General features: G+C 28.2%; 1 long non-coding RNA gene across 1 annotated transcript; it reads left to right on the top strand.

The window, feature by feature from the left end:
- Positions 1 to 12,479: 12,479 nt before the first annotated feature.
- LOC145060957 (uncharacterized) lies at positions 12,480 to 20,451 on the top strand. The gene is made up of 3 exons (XR_013687068.1): positions 12,480 to 12,708; positions 12,823 to 12,958; positions 19,749 to 20,451. It is a non-coding gene; the product is annotated as an uncharacterized LOC145060957 (long non-coding RNA).
- Positions 20,452 to 20,959: the final 508 nt, after the last annotated feature.

The following is a 20,959-nucleotide window of genomic DNA, read 5'->3' as shown; positions in this document are numbered from 1 at the left end:
TAGATTTGGTTTTTAATTTGTGATTCTATCTAGTTATTTCAGTTATGTGCTTAATGAATGCTTGATTTTAGTACTTTTTAGCCAGATCACCTAATTTAAGATTAAATCAATCTAGTTAATCAAATAATGGAATCCACAATTGTTTTAATCAGTTGGTAATAAGTAAGAAATAATAGATTCGTACCTGTTGGGAGTTGATTCTGTTAAAAAATGAAATACGTTTCTGAGCTTGTGAGAAGTATTGAAATATTCCTGGGAATTTTACACATATCATAATTCTGCTTTTCTAACTTGATTAAGAGCTTGTTTAACTAGGTTGGTAAAAAGTTAGGATTAACTGAAGAGCTAGTTTTGGTTAATTAACTAGGTAAAAGAGAATCTACTAGAGCTTATTAGTTGTTCTTAGTACCAACTTAGATCGAACACGTTTTAGATAACTAGCTCTGCTTTGATTGTATAATTAGGAAAGTCATAACTAAACTGAAATCACTTTTTATTATTGAATGTACTTTATTTTATTTTCACTGTTATTTAGTTAATAATTTACAACAAAATCCCCTATTTTATATTTTCTATTTTATGACTAGTGTGTATGCCTTACGCAAAGAGGCATTGACCATTAGACTGTGTCCCTGATGATTCGACCCTGCTTCCCATGCTATTCTTTAGTGAATTTGAGCAACGATACTTTATTTGTTTCAGACGTCCGCGACAACGTTTTAACATGCCGTATTAGTATTCGAGGGTTCGAGTTTATATATAACTCTATACTTGTACGTTAAGGTATATACCTAACCTAAGAGAGTAAGCCCTAGGCCATAGTCATGTTTTCCTAAGAAAATACTTGTTCGCTATAGCCAATAGCTCTGATACCAATCTGTCACACCCCAGACTGCCGGTGGAAATGCCGAAGTGCGCGACGTAAATTAGCAAGGTTCTAAATAACGTAAGATGTGACTTGACGGCAATGTCAAGCCTCAAACTTTTTTGAATAGTGGTGAGCCATGTCATTTGTAAAATGTGACTTAAGGCGAGAATTTTGTATATAATTAATAATTTTTTTATATATTTTCGACTATTATTCATTTTCATATACCTATGTGACTTAAGACAACCTTTTGTCAAAGTTTGGCAGCAAATACAAGCCTTGTGGCCATGACATGGAATGGCAAGATTTTTAGAACATTGTAAAATAGTGATCACAACTATTGAACATACATTGAACATTACAAATATAATATTATATTATTACCGAAATGGAAAATACATTGTGAATGGTTATTGCTAAATCACGACACACGCCTTGTAATTTAGCATTTACAAAGGAATACTAGAATAACGGAAAGTCTTATATGCAAACTCTTCCGAACTGATAATAAATCTGAGAATACATGCATTAAGATATGTCAACAAAAGATTGTTGGTGAGTTCTACAAGTTTTAACACAAAATACTTTTATAACAAAAAATGTTTTATAAAACGTTATCTGGTTGACCAGCTTTTATAAATCCGTACTAATTTAATCAAGTATAAAATATATTTATTATAAAAGTGTTTTTGGACTCATATATAAATATTGCTTGCTCAAATCCAAAGTAAAACATTTGAAAAATATAAAAGTAATTCAAACTTATAACAAAATTTACCGTTTCTATGATCAAATGTATTTATATAAAGATTTTAAATATCAAGTTATATAAAATAAAGAAGTGTCACACCTTGTGAAAGTATAAAATAATCAACTGCACTCTTTTAATTTTGTACAAGTGGTTGTATCGTTTACTTGTATAACTTATAAATTTTGAGTTCATAAAACTAATATGGTCGTATCGTAGTATTTATTAAGTGTCCTCTTATTTAATTTGGAATCGACATCCATTCAGCAGGAAAAAATTCTCCTACATGAACATTGTGTTTACCTGTCAGAATAATTCTTAAGTATCATATTACACCTTTAGGGATGAACAGTTTTTTCCAAATCCTGGTCCCGTACAGGTACCGTACCGGAACCGGTACCGAACCGTATCAAATTTAAAAATACGGGACAGTACTTGGTACTCCAAATATAAAAAATTTGGGATTCGGTACCGCCGGTACCGGGAATGTTATCGGTTTACCGGTACTAGTACCGAAAACCGGTACCATTCCCGGTACCGGTACCAGTGATTTTAATTCGGTTCGGTACTCGGGATTAACTTTTGATCGAATTCGGTTTTCGGGAAATCGGGAACGGTACTGGTCGGTACCGATTCCGTTTCACGCTCATCCCTACCTTTATGTTTGTGTCAGGAGAAGATTCTCAAAAAATGATTCCGTCCCACGCTCATCCCTACCTTTATTCAATCGGGTCATGAATTTAATTAAGTATATGACTTAATTTTAGTAATGACACTTATCATTATTAGTCACACTATCCAATTATCTATTGTCTCTTTCAATTTCTATATGTGAACAAAACCACGCAATCCTATTTAAGATCTATACGGTAACGGAAAAAATATGGGATTTATAATGAGCTCATAACAGAACTGCGACTCGAAGCCTCTGCACCAACACTACAAAGGAGAGTGTTGAAAGTCCACATCAACAATTTGTAAATGTCATGGAATAAGTAGTGTAGAAACGTCAACGTCTGCTTTCGACTCGCCATACGATGGTTGTAGCTAGCAACCGTTAGCGTAATGTCTACCTGTATAAATCGTTACCGTCAATCTATACATGACGTTCCACGTTCCATACCGATTAACAGTTATAACGCAGAGGACAATGACTAACACATACAATCTTAATGTAGACAAAAACGTAGCCCATATATCTTAGAAAAATAATCTTGGCTCCTATGGCTTTTAGAAACGAACATTGCTCATATAAAAAATATGGTGGGTGTTGGATCGTAACAATACGTCTAGGCTTCCTAAACTTAAGCTTCATACATACTTATAAAGCTAGCATTTTTTCTTGAATCTCATGCATTTGAAACCCCCATTCTTTTTTCCTTTCACCACATTCATTTGAAACTCTCATGACTTTTCAATTTCTTTATAATAATTATTATTATTATTATAATTTGGTAATTAGGTTAAATAAATATCAAAGATAAAGTGTAATCATATATAAACTAAATTTCAATATTAAAATAATATCTTTACTTCTATTTATAAAATTATGTTTTTTTATTAAAATAATATATTTACTTCTACTTATAAAGGATGCATTTTTCCTTTCACCACATTCATTTGAAACTCACATGCATTTTTCCTTTCACCACATTCATTTGAAACTTCATTGACTTTTTAATTTTTTCTAATAATACATATAAGTTAGTTAATAAGGTTAAATAAATATCAAACATAAAGTGTAATCATATATAATAAATTTCAATATTAAAATAATATTTTTACTTCTACTTATAAAGTTATGTTTTTTAACTTTTAACATATTATAGTTAATTTATTAGTTTTAGTATATTGTTGGATGTAAACCACTATCATTTTAAAGATATAATTTTGGAACAATTTGTATAATATACTTACATTATTAATTTAAATATAATATTATAGGGTCAACTTAAATATAAATTTTAGTTTAACTTAAACAACCCAAAAAATATTTTGTAAATAGTTAAAAATGATAAATTGTAGTGTCTTTCTAATAATGATTATAAGTTGGTTATTAAGTTTAAATAAATATCAAACCTAAAATGTAATCATAAATAAACTAATTTCAATTTTAAAATAATATTTTTACTTATAATTATAAACTTATGTCTTTAAGTTTTAACATATTATACTTAATTTAATAGATTTAAAATGTTGTTATATGTAAACCATTATCAGTTTAAAGCTACAACTTTTGAACAGTTTGGACAAAATACTTAAATTGTTAATTTAAATATAAAATTACAGTGTCAACTTAAATATAAATTTTAGTTCTATTTAAAAAACAAAGAATATTTTGTAAATAATTAAAAGTGATAAATTGTAGTGATAAATGCAAAAACTAAATTGTAATATCAATTTAACTAAAATATTTCCTAAAGATATTTTTATAATCGTGAAAATTTTCAAATAAGTAGTTTAAAATAATTTACAATAAAAATAGTTAAAAATAAATATATATAAATAATTATATTGTTACCTTTAAAATAAAAAAAAAAACAATGTTTGATATTTTACCAAGTTATAATGATAGAAATTAAAACATTAAGCAAATAAATTTTAAAAATTAATTATTAATAACAACAACTATAAATAACATTAAACCATATATTATATTTAAATTTATTCATAAGTAAGTCGCTGATAGAAGTCATTCAAACGATTGAGATTATACAGTTATAATAGATTTATATATTATCATATAGTTCAAAATAATCTATATATTATATCAATTTAGTATACAAATTATTATATCAAATTTAACAATAACTTTATTGTTATATTTAAAAAAAACAAAAACATATATTTGTAAAGACTTCAACCATATAGGTGTTTCTGCGCAACGCGCGGACATTCGCCTAGTTTCATTATAAGTTCATTAAACACCTAACATAGTCTAAAAAAGCTAGTTATAAGTTATCAAACATACTTTAATAAAGATTAACAGGATATGGAGATTTGGTTAATTATTAAAACAAAACAAATTATTAGACCTTAAACTCAACAACGCATGTTGTCTATGAATCATGTTAGTCAAACCATTACATGATTGACTATCGAAACAAGAAAAGGGGTTATCTCGTACTAATTATTAATTTATATATACACGAAAACATCATATTTGATTATTCTAAAAAATAAAAATATATTTGACAGATTAATTAATAGCGGAAAAAACAAGATAATAAGTTAGTTGTTAGATGATAATCTAACCAATAAAAATAGAGTTTTGATGAAAAAAATTAATGATAAAATAGTTAAAATATATAAAATGACGTTTAGAAGATTGATTTTTTTTACAATTAATAAATAATATATTTAGGAGAATTATAAAAATAAATCTCCATAAGATGGTTGAAACACTAGTATAACATTTTTTTTTTCGAAAAGTTAATGTATGACATATTTTTTTGATTTTTCAAACAAGACAGTCAAAAAAATTCGAAAAATAAACAAACTTGTGAGTTATTTGTGGCGCATGAAACATAACATAAGTAGATCCATGTATGACGTTTATAAACAAGTTAGATGTATGTAGGTCTTGAACACCAATAAAGTTACACACTAAAGTTATAGATAAATGTAAGTTGTTAAAATGAAATAGGTCATTTCATTCGGTGGTGGAGCCAGAGTCAAAGTAAAGGGGTTTCCCAAGCCGATGAGTTCGGTTTTTCGTTTTTTCAAACTTAGTTTCGAGTTTAAACCCAAACTCATTCGAAAGTTTAACTTGCTGAGAATTTAGAAACTTGTGTTGCTTATATAACAGATGTATAGAAGCTATGTTATATGTTATGGCCGATGTGGGACATTTTAGAATTATAAGAAAAAAGTTGAAATAATATAGGATAGAAACAGATAAAAAAAAAATGCACCCATGTCAAGGTCGAGATTCGAAATTGGAACATCCAAGTTAAAAATTTAGCATTCTACCACAGGAACAATTTAGTACTTGTGTTTAATTTTCACAAGATCATAATATAATAGGTATAAAATTCATATATTTCTATATAAAATCCCTTTATATAGATGCGAAAATAAAAGAAAATAAATGATTGTAAGTATATTTGAATTTGCAGCCTCCAAAAAACACTCTATCACCATAACCACCTAAACCAACTATGACTTTTGTTATTAATTCACTAAACATATTTATACTATTGACTACAACATAAACAAAATTTTTCGGAAAAATTTATACTACTGAAATTTTTTTAAAGGGCATCCAGGGATACCCCAGGATCCAATGCAGATCCGCCCATGATTTCAATATGTAATTTTAAATAGTTGATTGGTTTAAATAATTTTTAGCTTGATTATGACATTACAACAACCTCCACTTTTATATATATATATATATATATATATATATATATATATATATATATATATATATAATCTCATAAATCATAGCTGTAAAGATATGTATTTAGAATAACGATATACATTGTAAACAGAAAAAAACTTTATAAGTATACGTTAATGGGGTTGAATTTATCAAATTCTGAGGAGTTGGTGTCCAATTATACTTAAGTGTTGCATACATCTTTCCTCAAGCCATATTTTCTAAACGAATCAAGGCCAATTCAAATTGCTCTTGTAAAAGATCTGCTACAGAACGAATACGTTTATTTTGCAAATGATTCATATCGTCAAGTGTACCCATTCCAAATTTGATTCGAATCAAATGATCCGCTGCTGCTAATACATCGCGTGGTAACAAAAATGTATTGTTCTGGGGTATATCAAGGTTCAATCTCTGATTCATATTTCGTCGACTAACCCCTCCCAATTCATATCTTTGTTGAAAGAATTTTTTTGTAAATCCTTAGATAATGTTTTAGAAAATACCGGATCTCCCTCTACACAAGCAAATTGTTGATAAAACTCCAAAATAACATTTTCTTTTGACCCTATTTGTTTTTTTATCATTCAGAAAAAACAAAAATAGTTCAGGATAGCAAACATTCTCTAGAATTTCTCTTATATTCAATCCCATAGTTGATAATAGAAGTAGAATATAGTTTTTGTTGCCTACTCACACGAACCCATATCCTTGTTTTTCTATCAATATCTAATTCTAATCTTCCTTCCCAATGATAAGAAGAAATACGCCCACCCTTACCGATTTAATAACCTCTGCTCAACGGGACCTTCTCCCTCAAATCAGACAAACAAAGAAAGGAATCTATTGAGTTCTTACGCTTTCATGTCTATAACTTAACTCATCCAATTATTATGGGAATTAACCCAATCCAAAATATGAACCACGTAATGGATCTTGAAGTACTATTTCTGCATCTCCCTGACCAAATCTGCCCACATTAGGATTACTTGTCAACGTCAAATTTGATAGATTCACCTTCTGGAGTTCGCTTTAGAATCGTCTGCCCTGCACCCACCCCCCGAGTATATTTTTCAACAAGAATCACACAAGGGTAGATTATAACTAGTAAAATGATTGCCCATAACCCAGCAGACAAAGTACATTACATATCATTACGTAGTCCGTTTTAGGGATTGGTGACTTACCCATTTTGATAAATGTTAACCACAAAAATGCCACATGTAATTAATAGTGTGTAGATCAGATTAGATAGACATATACCAACCTGATTTAGTAAATGTTATTGACTCTTATTAATTTTTCGCCACAAATTGTAATGGAGGTCTGGTTTGGAAGTGGCATTTTTGGGTTGGCGGTACCGAAAGTACTGTTGGGGGATTGCCTCGAGAACAAGCGGGTTGAGGCTTTGGCATCACATGCAGTTTGAGGAAGCCACTTTCCTCTTCCTCCTCCTCCTCCTCTCTCTCTCTCTCTCTCTCTCTCTCTCGTACCGTATGGTTAAGAATTTGTACACTATATTGTTTTATATGTTTTTAATTGAGTAAGTTGGAAAAAATGGTATTTCCATGTGCTGTAGGTTGGAAAAGATAAAATAAAAAAGAGAGAAAAAAAAACCTGATATTGAGCGAATGTGATAATGGGTTGTGTGAATTGGAAGGGAACAAGGGCGAATCCAAGGGGATCCCGGGGTAGCTCGGGATACCCCTCAAATTTTTTTCGGTAGTGTAATTTTTGTTTACGCATCCCTCAAAAAAAAATCGGTATAATGTATATATATGCATCCCTCCACTTATAAACACAAACAAACAATTGGTCTGTTGGTTAAGACGTTGGTTTATTCAAGCAAAGGTCTTGAGTTCTATTCTTGCTTCTTACATATTCTTTGTTTATTTTTGTTTTATTTTCCCAGCTATTCTATCCCACATCGCTAAACACATGTAAACTCAACCATTTTTTTCTATTATATAAACCTGTTATGCTCATGCTTTATTTGATATCTACTTTGAGTCCCACATCGATTCAAGTATCAAAATATACTTCAACTTCATGTTTATATAACAAGACTTGAGGTTAGTTAAATATTCGATTAAGATTTGGGTTTAAAACCGAAACCCAAGTCCCAGGAAAAAAAATTAGGTTACCCTAAAAAAATTGGGATACCCCTTTACTTTGGTTCTGGCTCCGCCACTGGAAGGGAACCACTCCCTTCTCCCTAAAAGGTAGTTCTTTCATATGAGGTTTAAAATAATCATTTTGGTTCATTTGGTAACATTATGTTTCAGAAATCCTTTCTTTCTTTATATATATATATATATATATATATATATATATATATATATATATATATATATATATATATATATATATATATATCTTACATACTTATAAACCTTGCATTTTCCCTTGATTGTCATGCATTTTAAAACCCCCCACAATAATTTACTAAAACCTCATGCATTTGAAACCCCCAAAGCTTGCATTTTCCGTTTGATACGTTGGATTTGAAGCCATCTTATTCGAATTACCCAAAACAAGAGATAAATTAATAATATATGCTCATGCATGTTTTGTACAAGCCCCAATCAAAACACAAATATATCATGATCATACAATTAAGTGTCTTTTATTCCATTTTTGGCTTTATAACAAAAGTTTGTTTACATGGCGAAGAAATAAAACTTGAAGATGAATATTTAGGTTGGATGTTTATATAAGATTTGATTTAAATATATAATATAGATATAAATACACAAATGTGTATCAAAACAGCCCATCACAAATTTAATGTTATAAGTTACAATAAAACTCAAAGTGGTTTTCCAAATATAATGTTTATACTATAATATAATATATTAGAAGAATACCATACAGTAGACGAATCCCACATGTTGTGCAGAAATTTAGTTGCATAGATAATATATTATAATTATATTTCATTTAAAATATGTTAGGGTCATTTGGTTATTACATTGTTGTATTAGGCACTATAGTCTCGTATATTTTGAATGACTCTTACAAAAATGATGTCTGTAATTTGAATATAACGTAATATCTTATGATGTTTATTGAATGATATTATCTTCGATTGAGCACTTTTTAATTTGAATCAACTTTATTATAGTTAAAAAATTTGGCTCCGTTTTTTCTTTTCATTGGTTCTAGAATATGATTTTTTATATTAACTTAAAATATGTCACTATCTTAAAATAGATTGAAAATGAGATTTTTTATATTTACTTAAAATACGGCACCATTTTCTATTCAATAGTAAAACTAACAAAAGTCGTTAAATATGTATTTTTATGAGGTTCAACATAAATAGACGACCACAAATGAGAATCCATATCTAATCAATCATCAACTAATTACATTAGATACTAATGTGTACATAAAAATTAGATTTAAAATTTTAAACTAATAGTAAAAAAATTTCATTATTTATTATGATAAAAAAATCTATAAATCAAAAAATATACATGCTATTTAATCGCATACAAGTTTTATGTATGACTTATTCACAATACATTAAACCATATATAACCATATTAAACTACATAATTATCCCACTGCGCAACGCGCGGGCATTCGCCTAGTGTATATATATATATATATATATATATATATATATATATATATATATATATATATATATATATATATAACAACTATTTCAATGATTATATCACTTAAACAATTATTTTTTTGAACGACAATAGCATGTCATTGGTTTATTGTTGCCATAAAAATGAGCAAGGGCAGTGTTTGCTAGGGGTGAGCATTTGGACTTGTGGACCGGATCAGACCAGCAAACCGGACCAGACCAGACTAGACAGGACCATTTTTTGAACCCCGGGCCGGTTCTCGCTTCTAGGATTTCAACGAAACCGTTCCGGTTCGGCCGGTTCCACGTAAAAACCGATTTTGGATCGACTTATTTGTTTAAAAAAATTGTATTTTGTAGAATTTTTTAAACAAGCATATCTCATTTGTTTTAAGTCGGATTAACATTCGGTTTTTTCCAACGTGTAATTTAGAGTTTGTAGATTATTTTAGATTATAATTTTATTGTTTTTGGTTATATTTGATAAGTTACAGTCGTTCAAAGATGAGATATCAAAACTGAAATATTTCAGCTTTTTAACAAGAAATTTTTTTGTATTCTTTGAAATCTTTTAAACAAGCACATCTCATTCGTTTTAAGCCGGATTAACATGCGGTTTTTTCTAACATGTAATTTAGAGTTTGTAGATGATTTTAGACTATAATTTTGTTGTTTTTGGTATTATATTCGATGAGTTATAATGCTTCAAAGATGAGATATCAAAGCTGAAATATTTCAGCTTTTCGGCAATAAATTTAAACTTTTGTATTCTATGAAATTTTTAAATAAAAATATCTCATTCGTTTTAAGTCGGATTGACATGCGTTTATTTCCAACGTCTAATTTAAAGTTTGTAAATGATTTTAGACTATATTTTTGTTGTTTTTGTTGTTATATTCAATGAGTTACAATCTTTCAAAGATGAGATATCAAAGCTGAAATATTTCAGTTTTTCAGCAAGAAATTTACAGTTTGTATCTTGTGAAATTCTTTAAACAAGCATATCTTATTCACTTTAAGTCGGATTAACATGCATTTTTTTTCAACATGTAATTTAGAATTTGTAGATGATTTTAGACTATAAATTTGTTGTTTTTTGGTGTTATATTTGGTGAGTTACAATCTTTCAAACAAAATGGTATAAAGTATAAATAATCAAAGTTTGACCGGTACAAAGGGTACAATAAACGAAAACGTATTCATTTTTATGAGTTGTATCGTATCAAACCCAAAAAAATATATTCATTTTAACGAGTTGTAACACATCAAACCCAACAACATATTTGTTTTAACGAGTTGTATCAAACCTAAAAACGCATTTTAACAAGTTGTATCGTACGTATATAAAGTTGTACTGGTCCAAACGGGTCCAAAAACCGGAAAACCCAGACTAGAACCTGGTAAGTCTCATCTGGTCCAGTTGATGATCCACGGTATTCTCCGAAACCGGTCCGATCTGATCTAAATGTTCACCCCTAGTGTTTGGTATCGACTACTGACCAATGTTTTAAAAACCGGTTTTTTAGTTGATCCGGTATGGTAACCGGTTCGACCGCCGAGTGTACCGGTTTCTATATTTTTCATGTTTTTTATTTTTTTTATTTTCCTACACATACATACATATATAAATTATGAATTTGATGTTTACAAGTTCAAACATTAAAAAACACATAAAAATAAGTTGTAAATGAATCAAAATACATTAAAATAAAACATAATCATAAGTTTTAGTGTTTTACATCAATCGATATATGCTAAAAAGAAAATAAAATATAATACCGAAACGAAATATAGTTTTAGATGAATACAACCACATCAAAAAACTTTATAACATTTAACATATGTTTTTATTTATAGAAAACTAAATATATTTGAGAAAAAAATACCAAAGTTTATTATGTAAATAATTATTTTTCATGTGTTTTTATTCGGATTAACCGGTTTATTTTGACCGGTTCAACTGGGTTTTTCTAAAAACCGGCCGGTTCAATCCGGTTCAGAAATCAATGTAAAACCGGTAATAGTTGAACCGCTCCCTCCCCGGTTCTCAGTCCAACCGATTCGACCGGGCGGTTCAAACCGGTTTTTAAAAAATTGCTACTGACAATGTTGACCAGATAGGAATCTAGGATGCCTATGACAATACACCACCATATGGTATAGTCTTAGTACACACGAAAAGTATACTAGTAACGTATATGTGGCCATTAGTGGATTGAAAAAAATAAATGTATGACCCCCCTTTTTTCTTGGGACCAAGCACATCTATTCCTATACGTAAACCAGGAAAATGGTTGTTCAACACTTCAACTATTGGATCTTTTATAGAACCATTTCTCAATCTATGATCATTACAAACAATACAATTTCTAAAATTCCAAATAAACTTCTACATTGTCCTAACAATCGCCTCCAACGCCATACGATTAAGAACTAGACAAATGAACGATATCAATCTATTGCACTACCTTGACCATAATTATAAAATTCGGAATATCTATGTCACACCATTTTTGTATGAAAGCCCATAAATCAAAAGGCTAAATCACAAGAAATAAACACATGCATAATCTCCAAAGGGACAAAGAGTGGAGGGCACATCAATGCATTTTGCCTCCAATAAAATGGTGTAAATCTGGTTTCAGTTATATATCTAATTGTGAATTTATGTCATTTTATAATTATTATATAGCTTATAAGGTAATTTTCATCAAACTTGTCAAACATATTAAAATTATTTTTTCAACTAGCTATATTATATTATTATGCTTAGCTCAACTTACATTTTTTTTTAATATTGCGAATAATTAGTTAATTTGAAAACATACTTAAAGTGGATTCGATGGTTGTTACGGATTTACCCTTCATCCTTTTGCTAAGAACCCCACTTTAGCACTTGTTCTTCAAAAAGCAAGAACTAATATTATTCGTGGGACAAGTTCTTGGTGTACGTGAGGGAATCTGCAATTGTGAGTGTGAGGTACAAGTCAAAATCAGCATCTATCGACCATTTTTTCAAATGCTTTGCATCTTCTGCTTTTGATTTTTTTTTCCAAACTTGTTGAAATGCCCGAAAAACATTAGCATCTAATTGCCAAAAAAACGTAAGAACTTGTTCCGAAAAGGTGGTGATATATGATTATATTCTCTCGTTTTACCAACAATAAACAAATGAATCGTGGGTTGACGATGCTTTTATCTTATTGGACTCAAATCAGGAGGAATTTCAGTTTACTACCACCATTGATGTTGAATGAAGCTTTTTCGCTTTCTAAAGCTATACACTAGTGGAATCTGATATAAAGCATATTTCGTATTGAACGCAGATGTCACATATAACCTATATCGTGATTCGTAAGTAATTCTCTCCTTATCATCAAATTCGGAAAACCGTAATTCTAGATTAATCAACTGTTTCCTCCACTTTAGTTTCGTAATCATCATTAAGAAGATATCGATTATCGCCACGAATTTAGGGTAATGATCTTCAATGCGCTATACTTTATTATGATAATACGAAGAGTAAATGATTAACGCCACTCAATCGGATATCAATATTCTAACGCAAAGATAATGGGATTCCAGGAATGCCCGGAAAGTGTTTGATGAAATGTCTTAAAGAAATTAAGTTTCTTGGAATGCGATGATTGCGTTTGCGTATACTTTTAAAGATGTGTTTTCAACTTTTCATGGCTGTTTCGTATTAATGGGATCTTGTCGCTTTAATCATGTTATACGAAATTTAATCAACAAAACTTTTACACTTTACTTACAAATATTAAATATAATTTCAAAATTATACAAACACATAATAACATATAAACACAAGCTACCTCATAGTTTGACTTCAATGTCAGCCTCTTCAGTCTTCATATATTCCTCCACCATCATCCGCCATCTACCGCCACCACCCGCCGCCTACCATCACTGATCAGCTGGCGGCACCCGGCTTTGATCCATGGTGGTTGATCTTTTGTGAAATTCCCTCCGGTGGTGTTCACCGTTGCCTCCATTATAAAAGAGAGTGATCAAAACTGTTAATAATAACACCAAGAAAATGAAAGCAATAATGGTGATGGCAATTACTTCCATTCTTGTTAAGGAATTATGATAAAGAAGAATTGAAAATTGAAACCCTGTTTTGAGTTATGAATCAACTGTAAACCAAAATGTTTGCTGTTCGTTGACTTTTTCTTCCTCAATACAAGAAATGAATTTATTTTATTGACAAAGACAATTAGATGACAAGTAATAGAGAAACTTTGCATGTAATTGTGTACATAATACATTATTTTATTAATTTTCCCATCTTGTTTGTTGGCAAAATTATATATATATATATATATATATATATATATATATATATATATATATATATATATATTAATTAGTTGTTTGTCCGTGCAAAGCCAACAGTGATAAATAGTTTCTTACGAGGAAATAATTATTTAATTTTATTATTAATTATTATGTAATAAAAAATTATCACTTTTAAATAAAATATTTATGTGTAACGGTATATCTTATATTTATATTGTTTGTTTATGTTATTCATGTAAATTAATTAATATTGATATCTAGTTTAAGAAATATATATTAATTTATATACATGAATTTAATATTTTAAAATTTTCATTTTGCTCCAAACTGAATTTCTTAATTATTTTTCTTAATTTAAGTTTTTAAACTTTTGACAAATATTAATGAATTATTTGATTTGTACAAAAAGTTTTATAACTTATAGTTCTTAAAATTCAAGATATAATCAATATGTTATATATATATATATATATATATATATATATATATATATATATATATATATATATATATATATATATAGGGTTAAGTTCAAATGAGAGCATTATTTAATGTGAGAACGTAAGAACACTACTTTATGTTACTATTCTACTATGAATTTTGTATATACAACGATATGACATTATTAATCAACAAATATACGAACAATCACACATTAAAATTTTATATGTACAACTTTATGACATTATTCATCATCGAATATATGAACAATCACATATTTAACATTCACATTAGAATTTACTAAAATACTACACATATATATAAATTTTATAGTAGAATAGCAATATAAAATTAAATATATATTCATATTATAATTACTACAATACTATACATATTAAATTCATAGTAGAACAGTAACATAAAGTAGTGTTCTCACATTAAATAGTGTTCTCATTTGAACTTAATCCTATATATATATATATATATATATATATATATATATATATATATATATATATATATATATATATATATATATATATATATATATATATATTAATTCGAAAGATGTTTGTATTATTCCTAGTCTTAGTCCGAGTCTAAAATAAGTTGAACAGGTTAATCAGATTAAACTATTTAGTGGTGAGTGTGTTACAAATTGGTAAACTCTTTTCGTGTTGCATCCGGTAGCTAAGTCATTGAATTATTATTTTTATTAGGTGGATGTCTTATGTCCACAAAAGTCTTAAAACTTTGAATTATTTGGTGGGTCTATCACGGCAAACATAATTTCCAAATGTTTAAAAAAGTTTAATTTTCTAACAAATGGACACATTAACGTAATGTCAACATAAATTAATGCCATACCTATATGATGATTTAATAATGTAATCAATAACTTTTATCATCGTGTTACATTTAGCTAGATATAATATTGTTTTTTCATTTCATATATTCTCATTCTCTATCTCCAAGTTCTTCCACCCTCTACACCAAGCAAGAAACTATATGGACCACTATATTTTGGTTTTATATATTTTTTTGTGGACCACTTTAACCTTCAATAATAGGTTAAATTAAACTGGTTACTATTTAAAATTTTGTTGAAGTTTAATGAATTTAATGAAAATTTTGATGATAAACTTAAATATTTTATTAAAACCATTAAATTTTAACAAAAATTCATATTGTATTCATGCTATTATGTTATAGAAGGTTAAAACGGTCGATATAGAAAAATTCATCAAATTTAAGTTGCTGTTTTCATCGATGAAATTAATATGATGATTAAACCATAAAAATAACTGAAAAAATGACTTTTATTTATTTCTCCTAATATCTATTCAAGTATCTTTTGCGAATTATTGAATCAAAGTGAGTAACCAATAGATTGTAGGAAGTGGAGAATCATATTTACTATAATAAATGAAAATCTTTTTACCATATATCACAATCTTATTAATTTGGTCAAATGTCATTTTGTGGTTATTTTCAATTAAATTTTTTCCACGTGACACATTGTTGTTTTTTTTTTTCTATTTTATTAAATTTTAAATGTAATAATTGCAATAAATGTTATAATAAATGCATATCAATTTCAACAATTGACTTTCCTTCTAATTTCAACATTTCTAAACTAAAACTTCATTACTTTTATTTGTTTATTTATCTAAATTATCTATTTAAATTTAAAAGAGAAAATAATACTTTAATTTTAATAATTCAATATTTTTCTAATTTTTTTGTAAATTTAAACTTTTTCAAATGTTTAGAATTTTTATATTTAATTTTTTCTAAATGAATTCATATAATAGATGGGTCTTACACCTAGTAACAATAAATATTGAATCACTTCATAATCCATTAGTCGTGGTTTAATTAAATAAAAAAATAACAAATAGCATTTGGTCAAGTGGTATCGGTATGTGTTGAAAAAAATATTTATTTTCAAGTGGTCGAGGTTTTAAGTCGGGTAGTGACAAAAATATAGATTTAAGAGTAGAATTAATTGATAAACGATACTTGTCGTTTTAAAAAAACTAAATAAAACAATTTATTTAGTATGTAATATGGCTGAAGATATTGACTAATAAGTTGAACTTAATTTAAATAATAACGAAAAATGGTGTTTTATTTCTATTTATAATTAGGGATGAGCATGGGAACCGGGTACCCGCTTTGGAACTGCCGGTTCTGGAACCGGAATTGTCTTAAGCGGTTCTGGTTCCGGTTCCTAAAGTTATGGAACCACCTTAAGCGGTTCCGGTTCCAATTCTCATTTTTTCGAAACCGCTATTCGTTGGGTACCCGCCGAAACCGGTTTATATATATATATATATATATATATATATATATATATATATATATATATATATATATATATATATATATTAGTATTTCATATAAATATGTGTGTGTTACTTAGACTAGTTTAGAATATATTGGTATGATTTCGTCCCTCTTTGGTCCGAATTAATTCAATTTGGATCGAACTAAGTTGCGGTTTTATCGACAAAAGTTAACAAAGTTAATGTAACCGGGTTACCCGCTCCCAGAACTGGTTCCAAAAATTTAAGAACCGCCTAGAGTGGTTCTGGTTCTGGTTCTAACTTTCTAGGAACCGCCGGTTCCGGTTCTCGCCAAATGAGGCGGGTACCCGCCTATGCTCATCCCTATTTATAATGCATAAGTAATTAAGAGCTATGAGGGTCAAAATGAGCATTGGGGATATTAGGAAAATGTGTTGTTATTTTAGGAGAAAAAGCCCTAAAAAGATATTTATAAGTGAAGACTCCTAATTTTAAAACAAGAATGACTATCTTTTATCTCTCAAAAAGAAAAACAAAACTCAGTAAACAATACAAAATAATTAGAATTAATTTCCCTATATTAATAAACTAGGTGTGGCACCCATATATTACATGAGTTTATTTAGAAAAAATTAAATATGAAATTTTAACAATTTAAAAAATTTGAATTTATAAGAAAAATTAGAAAATTTTTGAATTATTAAAATTAATGAGATTTTAATGTATTGAATACATTACATATATAAACCCTTTTTAATAAATACCTTACATATATACTACCTTACATATTAAATGAGGAATTTTAATTTAATAAAATGAAAAATACAATAAAATGACAAGTGGAAAATAGAAAATTCATAAATTCTAAAAAATGACATGTGTCCAAATGAAGAAGAAGAGGACATGTGACAAAAAATTCTTTATTTATTAGGGAGGATTTGAAAATTTTGAATTTATAAGAAATATGAGAAAAATTTTGAATTATTAAAATTAATAAGGTTTTAATGTATTGAATACATTAAATATATAAACTCTTTTTAATAAATACCTTACATATATATATATATATATATATATATATATATATATATATATTATCTTACATATTAAATGAAAAATTTTAATTTAATAACATGAAAAATACAATAAAATGACAAGTGGAAAACAGAAAATTCTAAAATTCTAAAAAATTACATGTGTCCAAATGAAGGAGAAGATGACATGTGGCAAAAAGTTCTTTATTTATTAGGGAGAATACTTGAGTTTATTTAGAAAAAATTAAATATGAAATTTTAACAATTTGAAAATTTTGAATTTATAAGAAAAATGAGAAATTTTTTTAATTATTAAAATTAATGAGGTTTTAATGTATTGAATACATTACATATATAAACCTTTTTTAATAAATACATTACATATATATTACCTTAAATATTAAATGAGGAATTTTAATTTAATAAAATGACAAGTGGAAAATAGAAAATTCATAAATTCTAGAAAATGACATGTGTCCAAATGAAGGAGAAGAGGACATGTGGCAAATAGTTCTTTATTTATTATGGAGGAAGAATAGTTTTAGGTTGCCACGTGTCAGTCTAACAAGCATACGTATTTATTGTTTGCCACGTGTCATGATAATATCGATTCATGAATTCTGTTTTCAATTACCTTATCTTACACCAAAAATAACTCTAATCAAACATAATCAAAACACATTTAATCCCTAAAATTATGCCACTGATTTAGTTAGGATTAACACATCAAACTCTTTATAAAAATTTATTCAAATTTATAATTTATGGAACTATTATTATATTCTAAATGTTATTTTAATTGTGGATCCCACGGGCTATAACCTAGTGGCAATAATAAAGTAATAACATGGATTTCTAAGATAAGTCTATACTTGCCCGTAAGCTGGATATGTAGATCACTACATATCCTATTCGTGTTTCATATTGTTGAATTTGATTTTGGTAGAGTTTTTGTTGGTGTATTAACCAACTAAAAATCAGTTGTGATAACGAAGTGTATACTTCATCTAGTTGTTGCCAATAATGAGTTAGCCCGATGTAATAGCATGTGACTGATGACTCTCTTTGACAAAGATTGTGTAGAAAACCTTTGATCTTAAAGATAATCAAGGTGTTGTCTTTCTTTAAGAATGTGTCTAGTGTTGTTTCCCAAATCTTGATAGATGTCTTGTAGACCATGAATTGTTTGCTAATTTTATGTTGCCCTTGGATCCAATTGTTCTTTTATAGAAAAACTTCACCACTTAGATTTGGGGGCTCAACAAGTTTGGGGGCTCTAAGCGAACCAAAAATTTGGGGCCCTTTGACATTTACTATATTATGGGTACATTCCATCATAATTCAGTTTTGAGGGAGTTTAGGGCTAATCAACCAAACCAAGAGCCAAAAAGCATCAATATTTTTGAGGAATGATTCAACAAACAAATTAAATTAAAGTATTGGGACAAAGCTTATTTGAGGTGGATGACTTGTGTGTATTTGATTGCTTGTGGCTAGAATGATCCAAATGCTTATTGTTAAAAACATAAAGAATTAAAATTGTCTTAGTCATGAATTCATTTTTTTTTTATAGACCAATTACTAAGAGTCGTTTGCCAACATTTTTTGTTGGATTCTATAAGATTGGTTAGAACTAGAATTCAATTCTATTCCTATCCCACACTTGGTTGCAACTTGCAAATGAGGTCCAAGTTCAATTCTGTTGGAAATCATGTTCATTAATCTTAGATACAAACAGGTAGATATTAATCTTTTACAAAGAATTGCGATAGTGGTTTTTTTGATAGAAAATTTAAAAAAAAGTACATTACTATTTTATGGCTATTGGTATGACCATTTTTGTATTTTTAGTTGTTTCTACCAAGTACCAAGTACATTGCTGTTTCTTCCTTTGAATATTGTATGTTGCTATTGTTTCCTACTAATTAGTAATATGTTTACATCTTTAAAAAATACCTTTTAATAATGTATGATGTTATAAGTTTTCATAAATATTTATTATAACTTTTTAATATGAGAAGTTCACTTTTATTTTTGTAGTCGAGAAGCATGGGAAGCTACATTTATGTACAAGGAGTAGAACTATTAACTTTATGGATGATTTCAACCTTTTATTAATGACTATTTGCTCTATTTATGCACCATTGTATCTATTTAGTCACAGGCTAACTGCAACACTGGTTTGAATGGTTAATGGTTTCAGCTAATTGGTTATTAACCTCAAATCCAATTACATAATCAGACAATAGGAATATCAAAACTTAAAGGCGAAAATACAAGCATTGAAGCACAATACAGTTTCAAATTCAATGACAACAGATGAACATAATAGCTGATTGCCTAAGTACCTGTAACCTGATTTTGATTTTAGACTTTAGAGTTTTGACTTTGAGGCTTGATCACTGGAGAAACGCGAGAGACTAGAAACCGAAAACAGCAGCCAACAGGTTAGCAGCGAGTCAGCGATTCAATCGACTGTGGAGCAGTGGAATTGTGGAAGAAACAATCAGAGAAGAAAGGCAGAAGACCTAGAATCGAGTCTGACTATGGAGATAAGAAGGGAAGTTTAATCATTCGTGGTGTGATTGTAGTAGAAAGAATCGCAGGCCTTGAAACTAATTGGGGCCCCTTACAATTTGGGGCCCTAAGCCCTACCTTTACAGAATCAAACATTAGGTCGGCCCTGATAACAATCCTCAGGAACCTCATTAGAATTTTATAAAAAAAATAGTTATATCAAGAGTCACGTATAGAAAATATTACTATTATATGTAAAACTAAATTATTTTCTCAATTTGGCTAAGATAACATAACAACGTTATGTTTTAATTAAATAAATATTTTTAAATATAATGTGCTAACTCTAAAACAAACTACTTTAATAAATAAATATCTTTTTGTCCTATGTCACATACTCATTTATTTTGCCACATGTAATTTTATAGGAATTTTAAATTAATTTTTATTCCACATGTCATTTTATGATATTTCCATTTTATTAAATTTCACATAATATTAAATGTGCTAATAAATGCATATTAATTTTATTAATGAACTTTCCTTTTAATTTCAAAATTACCAAGTTAAAGTTTTATTAATTTCTTTTGTTTACTTATCTAAATTATTTATTTAAATTTAAAAGAGAAAAAAAAACACTTTAATTTTTATAATTCAATATTTTTTCACTTTTCTTATAAATTCAAACCTCTTAAATATTTAAATTTTTATATTTTTATATTTAATTTTTATTT

Source organism: Lactuca serriola, chromosome 7, assembly GCF_051521515.1.
Source record: "Lactuca serriola cultivar US96UC23 chromosome 7, Lser_US96UC23_V15, whole genome shotgun sequence".
In the NCBI taxonomy this organism is placed as follows: Eukaryota; Viridiplantae; Streptophyta; class Magnoliopsida; order Asterales; family Asteraceae; genus Lactuca; species Lactuca serriola.
This window is presented reverse-complemented; position numbering and strand designations above follow the sequence as displayed.